Source organism: Ictidomys tridecemlineatus, chromosome 14 (assembly GCF_052094955.1).
Source record: "Ictidomys tridecemlineatus isolate mIctTri1 chromosome 14, mIctTri1.hap1, whole genome shotgun sequence".
Classification (NCBI taxonomy): domain Eukaryota; kingdom Metazoa; phylum Chordata; class Mammalia; order Rodentia; family Sciuridae; genus Ictidomys; species Ictidomys tridecemlineatus.
The window spans coordinates 30,173,284-30,192,356 of NC_135490.1; the positions used below are offsets into that span (position 1 = coordinate 30,173,284).

Sequence of the window (19,073 nt, forward strand, 5' to 3'; positions counted from 1 at the left end):
TCTCCAAATACAAATATAAAAAGGGCTTGGGATGTGGCTTAGTGGTTGAGTGCCCCTGCATTCAATGCCTGATACCAAAATAAATAAGTAAATTAGTTAAATTAAATTGCATCATAAAATAAAAATGAAAACTTTCAGTAATCTATTAGTAAAAATGGGTAATTCTGTGCTGAAATTGGGTTCCAGAGATTCTAAATAAGGACACCAAACTGTTGAACTTTGATATTGTGTTTTACTTACATTTTTATTACTCCGTACTCTTATTATTAATTATATTAATTTTTATTTTCAGAATTTATTTTAAAATTTTAAAGTATTATCTGGATAGAAAATATAAATAAATTTACAGAATTAATGTAAAAATAAGTATTTATATAGCTAATAATTAAAAATGAAATGTGCTGTTAAGGAAAATGTTTCAAACATCTATAGTTAAAATCAGTTACAATAGATTGGACATCAGACACAAAGAGCATATTCTCTGTGCCTGAAGATTGTCATTGGTTGAAATAGTAAGGACCAAAAAAAAAAAAAAAAAAAGAGGAATGAAGATAGAGATTTTTTTTTTTAAGTGTAAGTTAATTCCCCTCTCCCAGAGAGAAATGACATGATGAAACATAGGAAGCCACAAGTTTGACTCAGAGTATGCATAACTGAGGAGCTTGCAGGCAACTTGAGAGCAAAGCTGGCAATTATATTATCCATCTCCGTCTCTATTTCTAACTCTTTTTTCTATGCATATACATTTCTTTCTATACATATTCCTGTTGAAGAAACTGTATCATTTTTATTGCTCAAAAGAGGATTTATATGTCTGGTTGTTCAAAACAGGAATATGTTTCTTTGGGAAAATATTTCTGTCAGGCAGAATGTCAGCTTGGCAAATACTAAATTGTCTGATATTTGAATAAGACAGAATTTATCTCTATTACAATGTGGGGAGATTTTTTATGTTCTTAGATGCAGAACCTCCCCAAAGAGGAACCTACCTCATGGAGGCAATTCTTTAAGGCATAACTGGAAGAATACCGGATGACTTGAGGCAGTACTTTGTAAATTAGTGTTTTTACTGAGGGTGTGTCCTGGCTAAAGGCAGACACTGAATAGTTTCAGTAATAGAAATGATTTTTTTTTTTTGATTTTGTGTAAATCAGAGAGTTGAGAAATGTTGCAACCAGCCAAGGAGATGAAATATATGGGGAATTTGGAGATTTCTTATGGGGTAATTTGATTAAATTTATGCTTTGTGGATAAGTGAAACGTCTTCCCTCTGATCCTAGGAAAATGTTGGTAAAAATACCATGTGTAATTAATGCTTTTTGTGATGCATTGTGCTGAGTACGTCCCAAATTGGACTAAGAGGTCTAAGTCATGACAACTAGGTTATGGATATTTGAGTGACTGCTCCATTGTCCATGATGGACATATAATCTATAGAGTGAGGTGGCAAGAACTAAAATATATGGAAATGGTACAAAAAAAAAGGAAAAGAACTGGCCAAAAGATTAAGTAGAAACTGTTGATTGTCAAGATCAATTAGATAAGATTTTTTAGGAAATTTGTGCAAGGTAAGCAAACGACTACCTCCTCTCATTATTCAGAACTGTCATGCACGTAATTACTTGTACCATTCAATAAAATAATTACACTGTTCAAACTCATATTAAAGCTTTGGTACTAATGAAGATTTTGATACTGTAGTGCACTAAAGACCAGCATTAAATCTTAAGGAAACTCAACACTATGTTAGGTAAGGGTATTTGTCTGCTACAAAGACAAATACCCAACAGACTCAAGCTGCAGTAAAAGCTACAGGCTGGGTGGCCTAAACAGTAGAAATTAATTTTCTCATAGTTCTGGAGATTTGAATTCCAACTTGAAGGTGTTGGCAGGGTTGGTTTCTGGTGAGGCATCTTTGTACCTTGCAGACAGCCACTTTCTCACTGTGTTCTCAAATGGCTTTTTTTTCCCCTCTGTACTTGCCTTCTGTTCCTAACATAGGTCCCTGTTATCTCAGTTATCTTTTCCATTCTTATCAGGATACCAGTCTAAGGGAGTAAGACCCCACCCTTATGAACTCATTTAGCCTTCATGATTTCATTTAAGTCCTAACTCTACATTCAGTCACTGTGGGGATTAGGATTTCAATATATGAATTTTGTGAGAACACAATTCATTCCAGAATATTCTACTCCCTACCTGCCAAACTTCATGCCCTTCTTTCATGAAGACACACCACCCACCCCCATCCCTATCATCCACAGTCTCTGTCCATTCTTCACACAGCAGCTAGAGCAATCTATTTTAAACCAATCTTATCATGATAAATAGTTAAATTTTTTTTTCTGTGTTCTACAAACTAGTCTGAGCTTCTAAATGTGACTCCAGTCATGACTCCCTCCTGGGCCTCTTTTATTGACCACCATCCACTCTATGCATTTGTTCTCATGCTGATTGCTTTCTTTCCTTTTTATTCCTTCCTTCCTTCCTTCCTTTGTTTTTCTTTCTTGTTCATTTATTTGTTACTGTATTATTTTCTTAGTTATTCATCTAGATGTTTTCCATCAGTGCCCTTATAGAGAATGCCGGGCATGGCTTTATCTTAATAGAAAATATTAAATTGGTCTGTTCTTATGTTTATCTCCAACAATGATGTTCTCTGAGGTTAAGAAATTTCCAGTATTCATCTCTTGTGATTCTGAAGACAAGGAAAGGACTAAACAGGGTGGGAAGTCAATTAATGGGGTAGAACTAAAGTTAAGTCATTAGAAAAAAAATAATCCTGCTACCTATTGTTGCTAGTCTGTCCTAACATACGTAATGTCATATAATACAAGCAAAGTCATATATGACAATGAACATGTCATTTCTTATGAGTAAAAACACATCTCATTCTCATTTTACTTGATAAGGAAACTTGAATCTTTTCATAGGTCATTTTTCTTTGTTTATATTCACAGCTATTTGCCAGTGTCGTCCCTTTTCCAGAAATAGACCTGTACACTACCTCACCATTCCTGTTTACTGAGAGAACTTCATTTTAGGCTCTGGTTACAATGCCATCTAATAGTTCTTTGCTAATAATCATCTCCCCCTCTTACCCATCATTCTAACTGTAAATAATGTCATCTTTAGTGGGTACAGACTAATTTTTCCACTACCTAAGGCATAATTCCAAATACCTGATCAAGGAATTCAATATCCTCTTATGATTGGCTCTGATCTACCTGCTCACACATTTCTGACATAACATACCAATTTCTACCACCTATTTCTCAGCACATCTTATACTTTTTCCCATCACTCTTTTTTTCTTATGTGTTTTTTCAGCATGGACTTCTTTCCATTTTCATTATTAAAATCCTATCTTTCAAGTCTCAGGTGCCACAAAGTCTTCCAAGTAGTCCTCAACATATAGCTCTAGAGAATTGATATTAACTTTCATTGAAAATTTATTATAATATCAGGGAAATATTTCTCATTTCAGCTGGTTATGTTTACATAAATCACTAAACTTTTACTTATTTTTGAACAGAAAAAACAATGCCTTATTAACTTTGGAGTTCCTTTTCAAACATTAGCACAAGCAGTGACAGGACTATGAAATTCAATTAATATTTAAAGTATGAATACTAGAGTTGAAAGGGATCATGTAGTTCAAATTTCTAATCTGGATAACCAGGCCCCATAAAACTAAATTTTTTAAAGTAATTGAAATATGAAGATAGAATCTGACAACTTATGTGCCAAGACTTCTCTTTACATGGTGTCTTTTGATTAATATTTGATATAATAGCTTCCTCTCGCAGAAGTTCTAGATTGGCAATAGAACTTTATACAACTTGTAAATATTTTACAACCATATAATTCAATATGTTATTCACTAGCTACATATAGGTCTTGAGTACCTGAAGTATAGCTAGTGGTATCATGATGATAAATCAATACTTTCCTTAATTTTAGCTGATTTACATTTAATAGCCACACTTGGCTATTGGCTACAGTATTGAATAGTACAGTAAATTATATGAACATGGTCCCCAAGAAAAACATGTTTTGTTTTCTCTCAAGAAAGGAAATGTGCTAATGCCCAAAACTTTGTGGTCAAGAGAGGAAAAAAAAAATACTGTTATATTTACCTTTTGATTTTAAAGGATAGTTTTCACAGTACAGAAATGTATAACATCCTTTATTTGATGAAATATTGTTGCTGGACTCTTCTTTGGTATAGGGAAAATAGTAGCTCATAAAGACTGAATTGAAAATTTAAAAAATTGGAGTCATTAAAGGTGAGGAACACTAGATAACACAGGAGAATTTATTCAGTTTAGTGCAACTGGGAGAGTATTCATTAACCAGGAATGTATTTAAAACAATGGAGGAAATTTCAAATATTAGAGAAACAAGTAGATAAGAAAATCGTAAGTGTTGGCCTCTCAAAGTTCAATTTTGAATAGTCTTAATACTGCATTTGATAAATTATTCATTAATACTGGTTCTGAACATATTATTCTGATATACTTTACACAGCTTGTACATTTTTAGGATTGGAGAAAAATCATGTGTATATTATTTCTATATGTATGAAAGAAATTAATAGTCAGCCCAACTATATTGATACTAATAAAAACACTTCATTGTAAAAAATATTATTCCTGCAAACAAAAGAAGTTATCATAAAAGTATCATATTTGCCTTCCTATTTATGCTGTTTCTTTTCAATTTTTAGCCTTTTTTGGTTTGATGGACTTTTACAGGCTTTATTATTTCTCTGACTTCCTAGGTAATTATTGGCAAAATGCTCTCAGCTAGCACAGTTCACTATAGGATATTCTAAGATATTCTCTATTCAGGCAATGCAAAAAGAAAGCCATTTTTATTTCCAAGCATGTTCACAATGCTGGTTTACATTGACTCTTTTTTTATAATGTCATGGAATTTATTGGTTTTATAATTCTATTATTGAAGTGAAAAGTATTGGCATGCCAAACCAAAAATCCAAATCTCAATGAGGTGATTATTTTCCACTATATTAATGACATCTCATCCATAAAATTTGTGTCCTTTGAAAACATTCCACAAACATTTTAAAACTAATCTTAAAATTAGTAAACATGGGGCCTGGGGATATAGCTCAGTTGAAAGAGTGCTTGCCAAGAATGCACAAGGCCCTGGGTTCAATCCCCAGCACCACCAAAAAAAAAAAAAAAAAACACATGGTATCTAAATTTAATAAAAAGGAATGGCTAATTTTTTCAACAGTTATATTTTGAAGTTTCCCCAAATTGTAATATTCTAAAGAATTTTTCTTTAATCATTTATAAGAGCTGCTATAAAGAAAAAAAATGAGTTTGTTAATTAAAATTTTAAAAAAAAGATTCAAATAAAAATTTGCCTGTATTATTTTTCAAAGAAGGTTAGCCAAAATTTTATCAATTTTAGTAATCCTGGACAAGTTTCTTTTTCTCACTGGCCTAATTTTCTACAGGAAAATGATTCAGTGATACCCAAGTCCCAAGATATTAGTTAGGATAAATGAATTAATAATGAAAATCATTTAAAATAGTACCCAGTTGATAAGAGCCACTTAGAGACATTAACCAAGATTATTACCTAATTAAACTAGATTCTTTTATGAAAGAAGCACATTTGTAAATAAAGCAACATTCGCCAATATCAAACTAGTAAATAAAAACTCTGGATTAGAACCTAGCAATCTTATGAATACCTTCAACACTTTCTAAAATTAAGTCAGGTATAGTGAATATACAAAGTAGAAAGCAGAAAATCTTCCTGAGAATGAAATCACGGAAAGTTTTATAGAGACCCCTGCCAAAAATAAAGAAAGAAATTCCAGAATGCTAGGAGGCATGTAGTAGGCAGGTACCCCAAACATTTACTGTGCCCTATATAACTGCTAATGAATGCAACATGAGACCTCTAATAAACAGTTCAATAGAATATATTTTTTAATAATACATGTTTTTATAATAACCTCAATGATCAGTATCAAATTCATTAATCAGACCCCTCAGAGATCCATAGTACACCATAGCAATGTAAGGAGGTCTTGCTTTCTTCAACTATCTGCTTCTCAGTACAGTCCCAACAACTTTATTCAACCCCTTATGTCAAATTTCATCCTTCCGCTCCCAAACAATGCCCTTTGGCCACTCCTCAGTCCTAGGAGTAGATGCAGCAGCAATATTCTCTCAGAACTAAAAAGGGCTTCAAGCAAACCTTAGATGCTACCTCCATTATGGGAGATTATGATCTTGACATGGATGTGTGGGGTAGGCTCTGGATGGTCACAACCCCAAAGCCCTACTATATATTCCTTGCATTACAAGAAACTTTAAGGTGAAAGGAAAAAACAAAACTCTCTAAAGGGCAGGGTTCAAGGTAGGATCTCTACTGCTTATTCTAAGATTGTCATGAAGTGGGATATAGAAGAATTGGGGGGATCTAGAAGTTATTCTAGATAGGTTTTGGAAAGGGCTGAATGTGAAGGGAGAAAGACCATGAAGTCTTTGCAGTAATCCAGTATACAGAATTATGAAACTAGTAGTAGAGATAAGAGGAAGGGGTTGATGGAATCTGGAGACTTTTAGGTGGTACTAAATCAAGAGGGAGAGGAATAAGTTGAATGTTGGGAATAAACCTGACTGGGGCTCTGTAGGGAGGCTGGTAATGGAAGTTCTCTAGAATTCTCTCTCAGGTTATAAAACAGTCTGTAATTGAAGTCTAGAGCATGATTTAGTAAAACAAAAACTAATTACTATTTTAATATTTTTCAAGCATTATTTGCCTGAGGAATATATTCTTAGGAGACATGTTTACTTATGTTTCTAGATAGGTAAACCTAAAAGACATAAACACATGTAATTTATTTTGTTATAGGTAGTTTTAAATTCCCTCAAAACATAGGCAGTTTTATTTATTCAAAACACCATTAGTTATAAGTTACTAGTTAGAGCTGGGGATGTAGTTCATAATAGAGCATTTGCATAGTACCTGTGAGGCCCTGGGTTCAACTTCTAGCACCACAAAAACACAATAAATAAATAAATTACATGATTAAATTCTCCTAATTTTCAAAGCTAGTGAACTAAGAATCTTTTTCAATTCACTGAGTTTGTTGAATGGACTCCTGAACCCATATTGACCAATTAAAGGGTATGTGAAATTCCTTCAAATTGCAATACATCGAGTCTAATCAGGATTTGATGAAATCAAAATGAATTATCTTTAAACCAAGACTATGATCATGATAACTACTGAATTAGAAAGCAAATTTTTAATTATTTATGCAAATGTAATTACACCAGTTTAAGCAGAGGCTTGTCATAAATATTAGTCAAACAAAAGACAATTATTTGAATGGCATTACTTCTAATGAAACAACATAAACAGACAATACTAATTAGGAACTAAAATGCATATGCTGTGAACTTAATATAAAAATTTCAGTTACAATATTGTATTGTGTAACTTGATAAAGTAGAGTTTATTATTGCTGCCCTCATTAAAATAAACCCTCCTTTTAGCACTTATAATGTTGGACTCCTACAGATAACATTATAATGAGGGTATGATGCATTTTGATTGAGTTACCACAAGGGAGAAATTTAATTTAATTAAACTGGTCTTCATTAAAGTATTGCATTCAAGTGAAGTAATTATATAGCACATACAGTATGGAAAAAATGCCTGCTGTTTAAAAGGGAGAACACTCACTGTAGATGAGCCTTGATTTTATTAAGGAGCCCATTTCTCAATCTCTAACCTGTGACTTAAACCTAATGATATAATAGAGTGACATGCCTTCATGCTCTAGTTTTTAAAATAAACAGCATCTTATATGTATAAATATATCGTTGTAGCATTTTAATATAAATATATGTACACATATACACATTTGTATATATACACAAATAATACATATGTAAAACTTATATGCAAATTAATCTTTATACCCAAATAAATATTTAGAAAAATATATACATGGGTTTATGTTCTTAGACATACACACCCATACAAGTTTCTTAGATATGTAAACTCCATGTACCTAACATCATTAGTAAACATACCTATTGTTATGGATTCATTTAAAAACATAATGTTAAAACATTCAAAAATATTTATGGGTATATATGGGTGGGTAGATAAGTAGAGTTAATATATTAAGTTGTGGAAAAAACTCAACAATCTTTATGACAGTCTACTGGCATCTCCACTGATTTGAAAATGTTTTTATGCAGATAAGAAAACATGCCTTTAGATGATAAAAAGTATGCAGTACATGATAACTTCAATTACCACATTTCCTTTCAGATTGTTAAAGATAACAAAAGAAAGCCTATAAAATTAATCATACTTCTAAATAAACCCTGGTTACTTAGCTGGGCATCTATACCCAAATCAGCTAAATATAAAATTTGTTTAACTTCTTTATCTCTCGGCTTCTGTCTTGGGTCATGCTGTTATAACAAAGTACTGTAAACCAGGTTGCTTAATGAACAACTGAATCTAGGAGACCAGAATGGCCAGGTTCGTCTGGAGCTGCACAGTGAAGTCTGCTCTTGGTACCCTCAAAGGGCAGGCAGAGGGCTGGAATTCACTCAAGAGTCTCTTCAACAGAGTACTAATTCCACACACAAACATCTGTTGCAGCTTTATTTTCTATAAATGTCTCTTGTTTCTTCATCTCCCTTCCTAATCATTTCTTAGGGGTCTCCTTCCCTGGTTTTTCTCCAGTTGTTGAAAGTCCTCCATATTGCATCTTTGCCTGACTTTTTTTAAAAATTTATTAATACATTATAGAAATTAAGGGCTGAGTTTAAAGCCTAATTGGGTGATGTTGAAGTTTTGAAGTTTTGCTAAGTATATTGATCTACCCTGGGCCAGGAACAAATGTCCGGAACAGAGTGTTATATTTTCCCTTTCTGTTCACTCCTGTTTCTGCTGTTCAGTCCATGTGAATAATTCTCCAACCTATTCTTTTTTAATGAGGATCCAAATGTTTTATCCACCAGTCTTCTTGACCTCACTGCTTACATATTCAGTAGTCATCTTAAAGTAAACATATTTTAAATCAAGTCTGTAATCTCTGTCCTCTGCAAACATCACATAATCCCCTCTTGGATTCTTTCTTGGTTAATAATATCATTATTCACCTGGTAACTCAAACCAGTATCTTAGTTATCTCTGTTTACTTTCTAGTACTCAAATTGCATATCAAACCAGCCATCAAGTCGAATATCTTGTCGTTGTACATTCACGATTTGTTCTCCCTGCACATTTCCATTTCCATGAAATGTGCCTCATTTTAGACTTTGAATTGGTTGGCATCACCTGCTTCATGGGCATACAACCTGTACACAGGGCCTCACAAATAGTCAGGGTCTGCACTTGGGCTTAATGCCCTGAGATCACTGTATTAAAATTCTTATTAATAATGTCACTTTTGAAATTGTGCTTTCTCAGTGCAATCTAAAGATATATTGGAGCATAGTCTGGGGACTTGGGGCCTTAGCTCGTGTGGTCTGCTTTCCACTGCCTTCCTATTTCGTTGGTATGGTTCCTTCTGCCTCTGTATCCAGTGGGAGTCTGAGTGACCCATTGGGGACAGAGGCTTGCTCCATGCATCATAGAAAGGGCATGGTAACAGTCCTCTCTGGCCTTGGTTGGCAGAATTTAAGCATTTCGTGGCAGTTAAGCAGGGGCAAGATTTGCTGGTCCTCCTCTGTCCCTTAGCATTGCTGTTAGCAGTGGGGGCCTACAGGCCTTGAGGAGGGAGGCTTGACTTCTCCTGGGCTGGACATAGCTCAGGTCCAGAGGCTGGTGGGAGGGAGACTGGTCAACAGTGGGACTGGACCCATCCAAGTGCAGATTAGGATTACCTTTGCTCAAGGGAGTGGACATTGAATAGCAGATAAAAATTACCATGTTACAAAGAGACATAGAAGAAAAAAAAAGATGCTGCATGTATTTCTTTTCCATTTAACTTTTCTGCCTTTCAACAGAGTGCTCTGCATTTTCATTTTGCCTAGAGCCCTTGAGCCTCCAGATAAATTCCTTCCTCCTCTCCTTGATTCTGACCTGTCTGTTCTCTAGTCAGCCTCACATAATCTACAGATCATTCCCCTGTTTAAAACCCATTTTTCACATCCAGTCTTGTTCAGGAGAAGTTTCAGAGACTTGGACATAATGCAGTAAGCTCCTGGCTCTGTGCAATCTGACCTCCACCCACCCATCTGGAGGTGTCTATCATCCTGCTGGCTGCAACAGATATCAGTAGTTTCTCAAATCATTTGTGATTTCTATCTCAACCTATTCTTAGAATATTTTTATGCCTAGAGTTCTACCACTGTTCTAGAAGGCCCTCATTTCTAACTACTAAAATGCTCTGCTAGGTAGTGTTTTTTTTTTTTAAATGCCACCTACTCTGGGGAAGCATCCCAGCCTTACCCACCCACGTTCCTGGCACTCACGAAACGTTTCTTTCTTACTTCTTTCTCTTATATTCCTTACCTTCTAAATACTGATTTCAGTATGGGTCTTATGTGTGTATTCTTCAATCCTCAAATACAGAATCCATATTATAATGATTTGTATATGCCCAGGCCAAAATAACTTCTTAAATGCGGTGAGAGTTGAAAATTGTTTCTTTGTTTCTAAATTGGCTATTCATTAACAGTTAATGTCATTTCATTGCCAAAGAAATGAAGTCCAAATTTTTATAGATCTAAAATGGCATCGATTATTAAAATCCTGATAAGACACAAAAAATTGATTTTTAAAAAATTATGATGCTTGATTTCCATTTGATTAATCACAGTAAAATGGCTTTTTTGATAATCTTATTAAATTTTGTTTTGTTTCATGATATTATCTAATCAACTCCTTTCAAACACATATTTACTATTTATGAGATGCACATTTTAAGTTTCATTATGTTTTAGGGCACAAATCTTATATATTTGATATAGCAACTATAACCTATCCTTTTTATGTGAAAGATTTGGTTTTAATGTATTCATCAATACTGTATTTAAAAATATAATTCTTTTTAGTAACTAGAACTTTTGAATAAATTTATTTAATTCATAATGAATAAATTCATATTTTTAGTGTGAGATATATGTTTACAGAGATAGATTGCTAATTCAACTCCTGTTCGAGTTATTTAGAAAGTAACATTGATCCATAGGCATTTGTAACATTTCCTAAGAAACATGATGTAATATATTTGAGTTTTAAAAATGTTTATATATTTTGTACCAAGCCATGATTGAAATGTCTGCTTTATCTCTTGTATGCTATACACATTGATTCAACTTTTCATACATGACATAAATATACATTTGAGGAGTTTCAAAAATGTTCATTCTAAATTTTCCTATTGCTTTTTTGTTTATGGCCATTACAGTAAGGAGAGCAGAGTGCACACAGCACCCTGAATCTTTTGAACATATTCAAAGCCTGCTTCCTTCCAGCAGCATTCATTCCACAAGAGGCTTAAAAGCTTTTGTATTTACTAAAATATTGTTCACTGCTCAATTTCTTAAGATAGAATAAGAAATCAAAATAAGAGCTATTTTTATTCACCACAAATTTTTCTGTGTTGCTGGCATACAGTAAATAGATGTTTTATAATATATTGCTAAATATTTCAAATGAAAATTAAAAAGCATTTTAAATGTGTAGATAGAAATAGAGGAAAATAATTGATAATAACCAAATTTTAAACTTTATGTGAAATTAACTTACAGTGTTACAAAATAGTTTAGCCAATAGAATCTCTTTTGAACCTTATAAAACTTGTCTGGCAGAGAGTTCAGTGTTGTTTTTTTTTTCTGTTTTGCAGAGGAAGAAATTGAGGTTCAAGGAGTTTCTGTGGTTTGTTCAAACTTAACAAGTGAAGGGCTAATTCCAATCAAGGTCTTCTGATATAAAGTCCAGTTCTATTCCACATAATTTCATATGGCTAACAATGACCAGATATGTTTTATTCTTCCTCCTTTCTCTTCTAATTTGTTGGGTTAAATTATTGGTGTTTCCTAAAAATAAATAAGAGATTCTGAGAATAAACCTGAAGATATAATATATACTTAAGCTTTCTCCAAATATCAGGCCCATTTACATATAATTTACATATAAGGAGACTTCTTTAGGATTTTTTGAGAAGTACTTTGAAAGATTATTTCCCATGTACAGCTTAATTTTAGTTTCATTTGAAAATAGCTGCTTAGATCACATTATGAAAGTCATACTTACAGTTTCTCTGATGTTGATAAAAAACATCTATTTGTTTTGACCTAGCCTATGTGATTCACTGGTGGACTCATGTCTCTTCTCCAATCTCAACAATCTTCCTCATTTATAAAGTGATTGTATGGGAACCTGCGATGGTATAAATGCAATTACATATATAAGTAGAAAAGCACAGTTCTTAACAAATAATAAATGTTCAATACAGGATAATCTAAAAATGCATCATTACTACAGCAGAAACTGATGTTGGAATCAAGTTATGACAAAAACTTCATAAGATGATACATGGTGGATTTTTTAAAAATCTTTGATGCCCACTTTTGTATTTTACTTTCATAGTTTTTAAAAATATAGAGATTAAAAATTGACTTCTATATTTATTATATAATTTTTTCCTGATATATGAGCCAAAATAGTAAAAAAAAAAAAATTACATGCTTTTGGAATTTAGTTTATTCTTTGAGAAAAGAGATCACCTTTCTTACACTGTTAATTTTTTATTAAATTATTTTTACAGGTCTTATATATTGATATCAGTTAACAGTCTTTTAGTATTTGAAAACAAATTAGTTGAATGAAGAATGATGTATTTATTAGATTTTTGTGAAATTAACATTATATTACTTGGTATTTAAACTTTTCATAGTATTTTAATCATACTAAATAATTCATATTAATAAAATGAATATTCTTTTAGGATCTCATTGCTGATTCTACCACATTCTTCTTAAAAATATTTAATTATCTTCAATTCAAAATATCATTCATTGCTGTCTAATTAACTTTGTCTAATTAACTCTTAATTCTCTTATTACTAAATATATACATACTATGCCTTGAGAGAACTTGTTAAATTTTGATAAGTTAACACTGAAAATGTGGGGCTGAGGTTGTAGCTCAGGGGTAGAGCACTGAGTTCAATCCTCAGCACCATATAAAAAATAAATAAATAAAGGTTTTGTGCCCATCTACAACTAAAAAAAGTTTTTAAAAAACCTGAAAAGGTAGGGATGTTTTTGTAATGAGTGATTAGCATTTATGTAGAATTATTTCTATTTTATCAAAAAATTAAAATTTTACATTACCCTTTATTCGTATTTCAAAGTATTGTCAACAATAGAAAGTATCCAGTTTGCTGGTCAGAAATTGCAAATAACAGAACTCTGTAACAGAAATCAGTTCTACATATACTACATTGAGAGTGTACATGTTTTGTGATTATTTCTTTTTCAAAATCAGTCATTGAAAGATAGATTTAATCTATCAGCTGGGCTTACATGTTACTACTTCTTTCTTCCTTTCTGCCCATCTCTCTTTCTAACATATACAACTTCTGCAAGGGGAATAGAAAAAAAAAATTAAGGATATAAGGATCTTCTTTCCTAAAGTGTGATCTGCCATAGCTTTTTTTTTTTTTTAGTTTCCTCAAACTTATGACACATAAAAATGGAGAGTTCGCCCTGGTTCCCATATCCAACTATAAGTAAATAAATTTGCATTCCTTTTTCTCTTATTAATCTGTTAATTGTCAGTTCATTTCAAAACACTTTCAGAAGGCAAAGGGGAGTCTTTCCTTTCATCTATACTAACAAGTATGTTCCATAGATAACTTGTAGAGCAAGAGTCATCAATGTATGCATTTTATTGCTTCCAAAATTCTCTGAGTAGGAAATCTTTCTTTTCATTCAGTCATCTTTCTTTTTATTCAACATAAACAGATCTTCCAAACTCAAAGTATTAAACTTCAGTGTTCATAATTTATGATTAACTGAATAGGTTACAATACCATTATCAATTATTTGTCTGAATTCTGCTAGCACAAATTAATTTGTTGGAGTTTTGATTTATGTTTGTTTTTTAATGAGGAATTGAATTTAAATAGATCATTAAAATAAATATAGAATAGAAAAGAATTCATATTTTTTTCCATATACTTCAAATGCACATTTTACACTACATCTGGCTTGTGGCTATTTTCTCTGATCATTTGCTAACTGTCAAAGAGTTACATTTGTAGTTCTCCATGAATGGCCAAGGATTATCCAAGATTTGGCAGATTGAGATTTCTCCATTCATTCTATGGTCTGCTTTCCTTTTTGTTCTTGCAACATAGGTTCCTCCTTGCTACTGTTCTCCATCTGTCTCCATGAGGCTGCTCTCTGACTTAGGGGCTCTCAGCTTGTTGCTTCAATTAACTTTCCAATGGACCCCCTGGCAGCCTCTATGGTTTCCTGCTGGTATTTCCCATTTTCCTGCTGCTTTTTATCTCTATGCTTGGCTTTTCCCTGCCTGTTTATCAGTAGTCAGCTGGTTGAACTATTGTTTGGAGCACTATGGATTTCCTGCTGATTTTATCACTAATTCCCCACTGGTCTTTTGTTACACTTTTATTTCATTTTCTACCCAATTCTGTCTTCAGGATGCTGGCATTATTTTGTAAGACCCTGTACAAGAAGAGAAGTTTTTCCAAAATGCTTAATCGAGAAGCTATTTAGTTACTTTTTCTATTAGAATTGACCAAGGGTGAATTATATTTCCCACTATGTCTACTGGGAAAAAATATACTTACATGTGACAAGGTGATTATATAAATACACACCATCGAGTTGCTATGATGTTAGCGTTTCAATTCTAAAATATCCCCACAGTGACTTGTTAAACAACTATCTCCTTTCACAGACTTTACTCGGATAGGCTGAAGGTGGTTACCTGAAAGAGAATTGTATTACTTACTATTTACATTTTAAAAAGAAGGATCCTGGTGTTTCTTTGTCTGGTCTAGCAATCTTATGTTTTCATTACTATAATGTCCTATTCTCAAGAGTGGTATTCACAGTCTAGATATGAGCAAATTCTCCTCATTTTGATTTTTGTATTTTCCATGTTAGATGTCCCCTAGAAATTGAGAGGGACTCTGCTAGGACTCATGACACAATAGAGGCCAATATTCAGTTTCACATCAACTCTTGGGGTTGATTTCCTGGTATTAACACAAAACTTTCAAAGCCTAAAAACATTTCTAAGGCATAAATGAAAACTCTTTTTCAGTCTTCTAAGAAAAAAAGTCATTTAAAAAGTTAGCTTAGAAAAACAACCTACCTTAAACTTAGAAACTGCTAATGTATTCATCAAATATAACTTTTGGCCAGATGCACTAATTTATGTAATGTAAGGGAAATATAAGTAATTAAAAATAGTGCAACGTCACTGTAGGAGTTTAGGTGTATAGAATTTACATATAAAAATGAAATTGTACAAGTTTTAGAGTCGGCATTTTTATGTTTAAATCTTGATTTTGGCATGTTTTAGCAATATAATCTCAAGCAAGGTTATACTAATTAAATGTGGTTTAGAGCAGATCACTGGTTTTCAAAGTTTTCTATTTTTATTTTGTCTTCTTTACTTTTTATAGCATATATATATATATATATTTAAATCCTGCATGATCTCAGTGTATTATTTTACAAAGAGAGTTAGAGCTAATCTAGTTGGAGGGAGGCCCAGAATTCTGAATGGTTGTTAATCAATTTCTTCTCCAGGGTTGTTCTGAGAAACTTTTATATTTGCCCAAGCTTCTGTAGAATATAATTTGGAAGTACCTGAACTAGATATCTTGTTTACTGAGCAACTATACTCAGCAAATCATACTATTGTCTATATCCTTTATCACTATGTTTGAAGTATGATTCTAGAGCAGGGATCCATTATTTTAGCACACATTCTCCTACTTCCTCACTTAAGTGGAGAATAATAATAATAAATCCTGCTCTGGTAGGTTCCCATTCCTTCTTCTTCCCAATCACTCTGCTCACGACCCAAGGAGACTTGGTTGTTTCAGGATCAATCACATCCTTTGCATTAGCCCTGTCTAAAGCAGTCCCTCGGGTATGTACCATTGCTCTCATTTCTTTCTCCCTCACTGGCCACTTACATTCAGTTTTTTTTTTTTTTTTTTTTTTTTTTTTTTTTAGTTTCTGCTCATCTTCCTAACTTCTTGGTATTGAAGTGTCTTCCTGGGAACTCTTGTCCATGACCACATACATGACCCCCTCTGTGATGTCATTTAGGTTTATAGGTTTATACCATCTCTCAGATTTGCATCTCTAATGTACACTTCCTTCTGAACTCATATTCACAACTCAACTTGAAATGTCAATTAGACATTTCAATTGTGACATCCTACACCAAAGACTTGACTTTGCTTATCCAGAAAACTGATTCCATGTCAATGTTCCATCTTAGTAAATGACAAGTTCATCTAATTAGGTCATGAGGCCAAAATCTTCAGTGTCACCCTGGCTTCCTGTCTCTCTCCAGGGTCCCACATCCAATCAATCAGCAGATTGTCTTTGCTTTCATTTCAAACTATAGAATCCCTGTTCTCTCTAAATCCAACAAAATTCCCTTGCTCAACCTACCACAAAATTTTTATCCAAGTTATTTCAGTATTCTACTTGAACCATTTTCTGTTTTTCCTTTTGGCTACTACTATTGCTTAGACCACCAGCCAACCAGCCAGAACAAAACTGTTAACATTTGAGATTTGGCACATCTTTAAAAGAAAGAAACACTGTAAGAAAAAAAAGAAAATAGCTTCTTACTTCCCTCACAAAAAAAGCTCAAATTATTTTAATGAACTATTATAGGACTATATAATTTACCATCCAAACTAAGGCATTTCTCATAGTGGAATAGGAAACTGAATTCTCACTCCAGACAGCATGTGTAAGCAGCCACGGTTCCAGACAAAATGGGATATGTTCTTCTCTTACCTGTAAGTCTCCACATATTCGACCCCATCCTCTGCAAAGTACTTGGCTTTATTTTCTTTCTCACTATCCTTTTACACCCTTTATCTTACTTACATACTGCTCTTTTTCCACTTTTTAGAAGCTGCCAAATGTGCTCCTGCATTAGGGTTATTTGCCCTTGAAGATCTGTTTGCTTTCAGTTTCCTTCTTTCACTATGGGAAGAGCTCACTCCTTAATTTGCTTAATGTGTCTTCTCACATGTCACCTAACCAGAGAGGTCATCCCAGACATCTCTCCTTCACCCCTGGCCTGCTCTTATTCTTTTATATATATTCTTTTTTTCCACACAGTTTATTACCATTTGATATATTTCAATAGATTTGTTTATTATTGTAGACTAAAAGTTAGACAAGTCCAGGGACTTTGTCTGTGTTAGTCTCTGCTGTATTAAGAACCTAGAAGAGGTCCTAAAACAAAGAAAGTACTCAAGTAATTTTGTCAAATTAATGAATAAAAAAATGTCTGCTCCATACGCCATCAGTTCTGATTTCCTAGTTTGTCTGGCATCGATCAGACCATAAAAAGTCAGCTCAGACTGCACAAATTCACATAATTCTCATCTAGGCATAGAAAGCCAATATAATTTTGTAAAGTAAAAGATTTTGTTGTTTCCTTTTATTGATCAATATGTGTTTATGTACACACATAAATACAAATACACACACATACATATGGATATTTTCCCTGAAATGTTCTTTGTATTACAGCTAGTTTTTCAGAGGATCATGCTTGTATTTCACATCAGTTCATGTTTTTTATTATACATTTAAAAAAAAACAACATATAATCTAGTGTGCTCTCTCTGCTTCTCTTGCTCTATGATTTGTCAAATAATTCTGTGTCCAAAAATATTCATTAATTGATTGAATGAATTCATATTACACATTTGCTTCCCTGTTAGGAAAATCAATTTTAATTCAGAAAGATTATTTCATGAATGTGGAATTACAGCAAGAGAACTGAATAGTTTCCGTAGTCAGAAGGGAAGAGAAGGTCTAATTTCAAACTTAGATGAAACCTATTTCATTTCATTTCCCAACTCATGGCCTCAAAGCAATACTTTTCTCAGCCTATTAAGGAAATCTATTTTCTTGGTCATCTCATGTTCTAGCAGACACTTTATCTTGGATACAATCAGGAAATCATATTTGTGATTTCCATTGTTTCATTATCATTCCTGGTTACATGTTAGCTTCTATTTCACTTCATCTTTCTCTCTAAAGTATTTCATTGGTTTCTCCTTCTACCTTATATAATTGATTCTGCATTTATGACATATTGTCCAATTTTGTCCAATTTAAGTTCAATTTCATCCAATTTTGATTAGTTCTATGAATCAATTTTTTTGCCACAGACTTATTAATATTTATTATTATCAAAAGCATATTCTTCCTGAATATATATCTTAATCCCATATTTCATTAACATTAATACGTAGGCTATTAGGAAACCTCAGTAAAATATATTAGGTTTGGAACATTGGGATAAATTTTTCAAATACTGGAATTTCCAATTGGTTCAGCTTTGTTTTTCTGGTAATAGTATAAACTATCTCATCCCTTCAGTAATTAAGTTGCTACTAGATTTAAAATTTATTTTAGCTGAGTTGCAAATAGTTTACCAGACACCACACTCTGCACTGTGGTATATTAAGTTAAACCAAGCAAATAAATCAAGGAGAATTGTTGTAAGACTGTGTTCAAAAGCAAAGAGTTAAAAATACAGCAATGTCAAACTCAGACCAACTATTTTGAACAGATTAAAATAATGGTATGTAAAACAAAACAACCCAAATTCCGTTTATTCAAAAGAAAATATAATGTGAAAGTGTACATAAAATTGATCACACCAGATTGTGGTCAATTTTAATTTCCTTTTTATAACTCTTAAGTTGACTGAGTTATTTTACAATAAGAGTGTATTAATTTTACGATAAATTTTTTTCTCTCTCCTCCCCTGTAAAAAACAAAATAAAGAAATAAAAC

The 19,073-nt window shown here is 32.8% G+C and overlaps 1 protein-coding gene and 1 long non-coding RNA gene across 12 annotated transcripts in view; one reads left to right on the top strand and one right to left on the bottom strand.

Moving 5' to 3' along the window:
* The window catches only part of Tenm3 (teneurin transmembrane protein 3), a 2,430,710-nt gene that overhangs the window by 278,220 nt on the left and 2,133,417 nt on the right, over positions 1 to 19,073 (top strand). The window lies entirely within an intron of this gene.
* Positions 11,816 to 17,226, bottom strand: LOC144370590 (uncharacterized). The gene is made up of 4 exons (XR_013430504.1): positions 17,049 to 17,226; positions 14,846 to 14,985; positions 12,280 to 12,405; positions 11,816 to 12,062 (listed from the first exon to the last, which is right to left on the bottom strand). It is a non-coding gene; the product is annotated as an uncharacterized LOC144370590 (long non-coding RNA).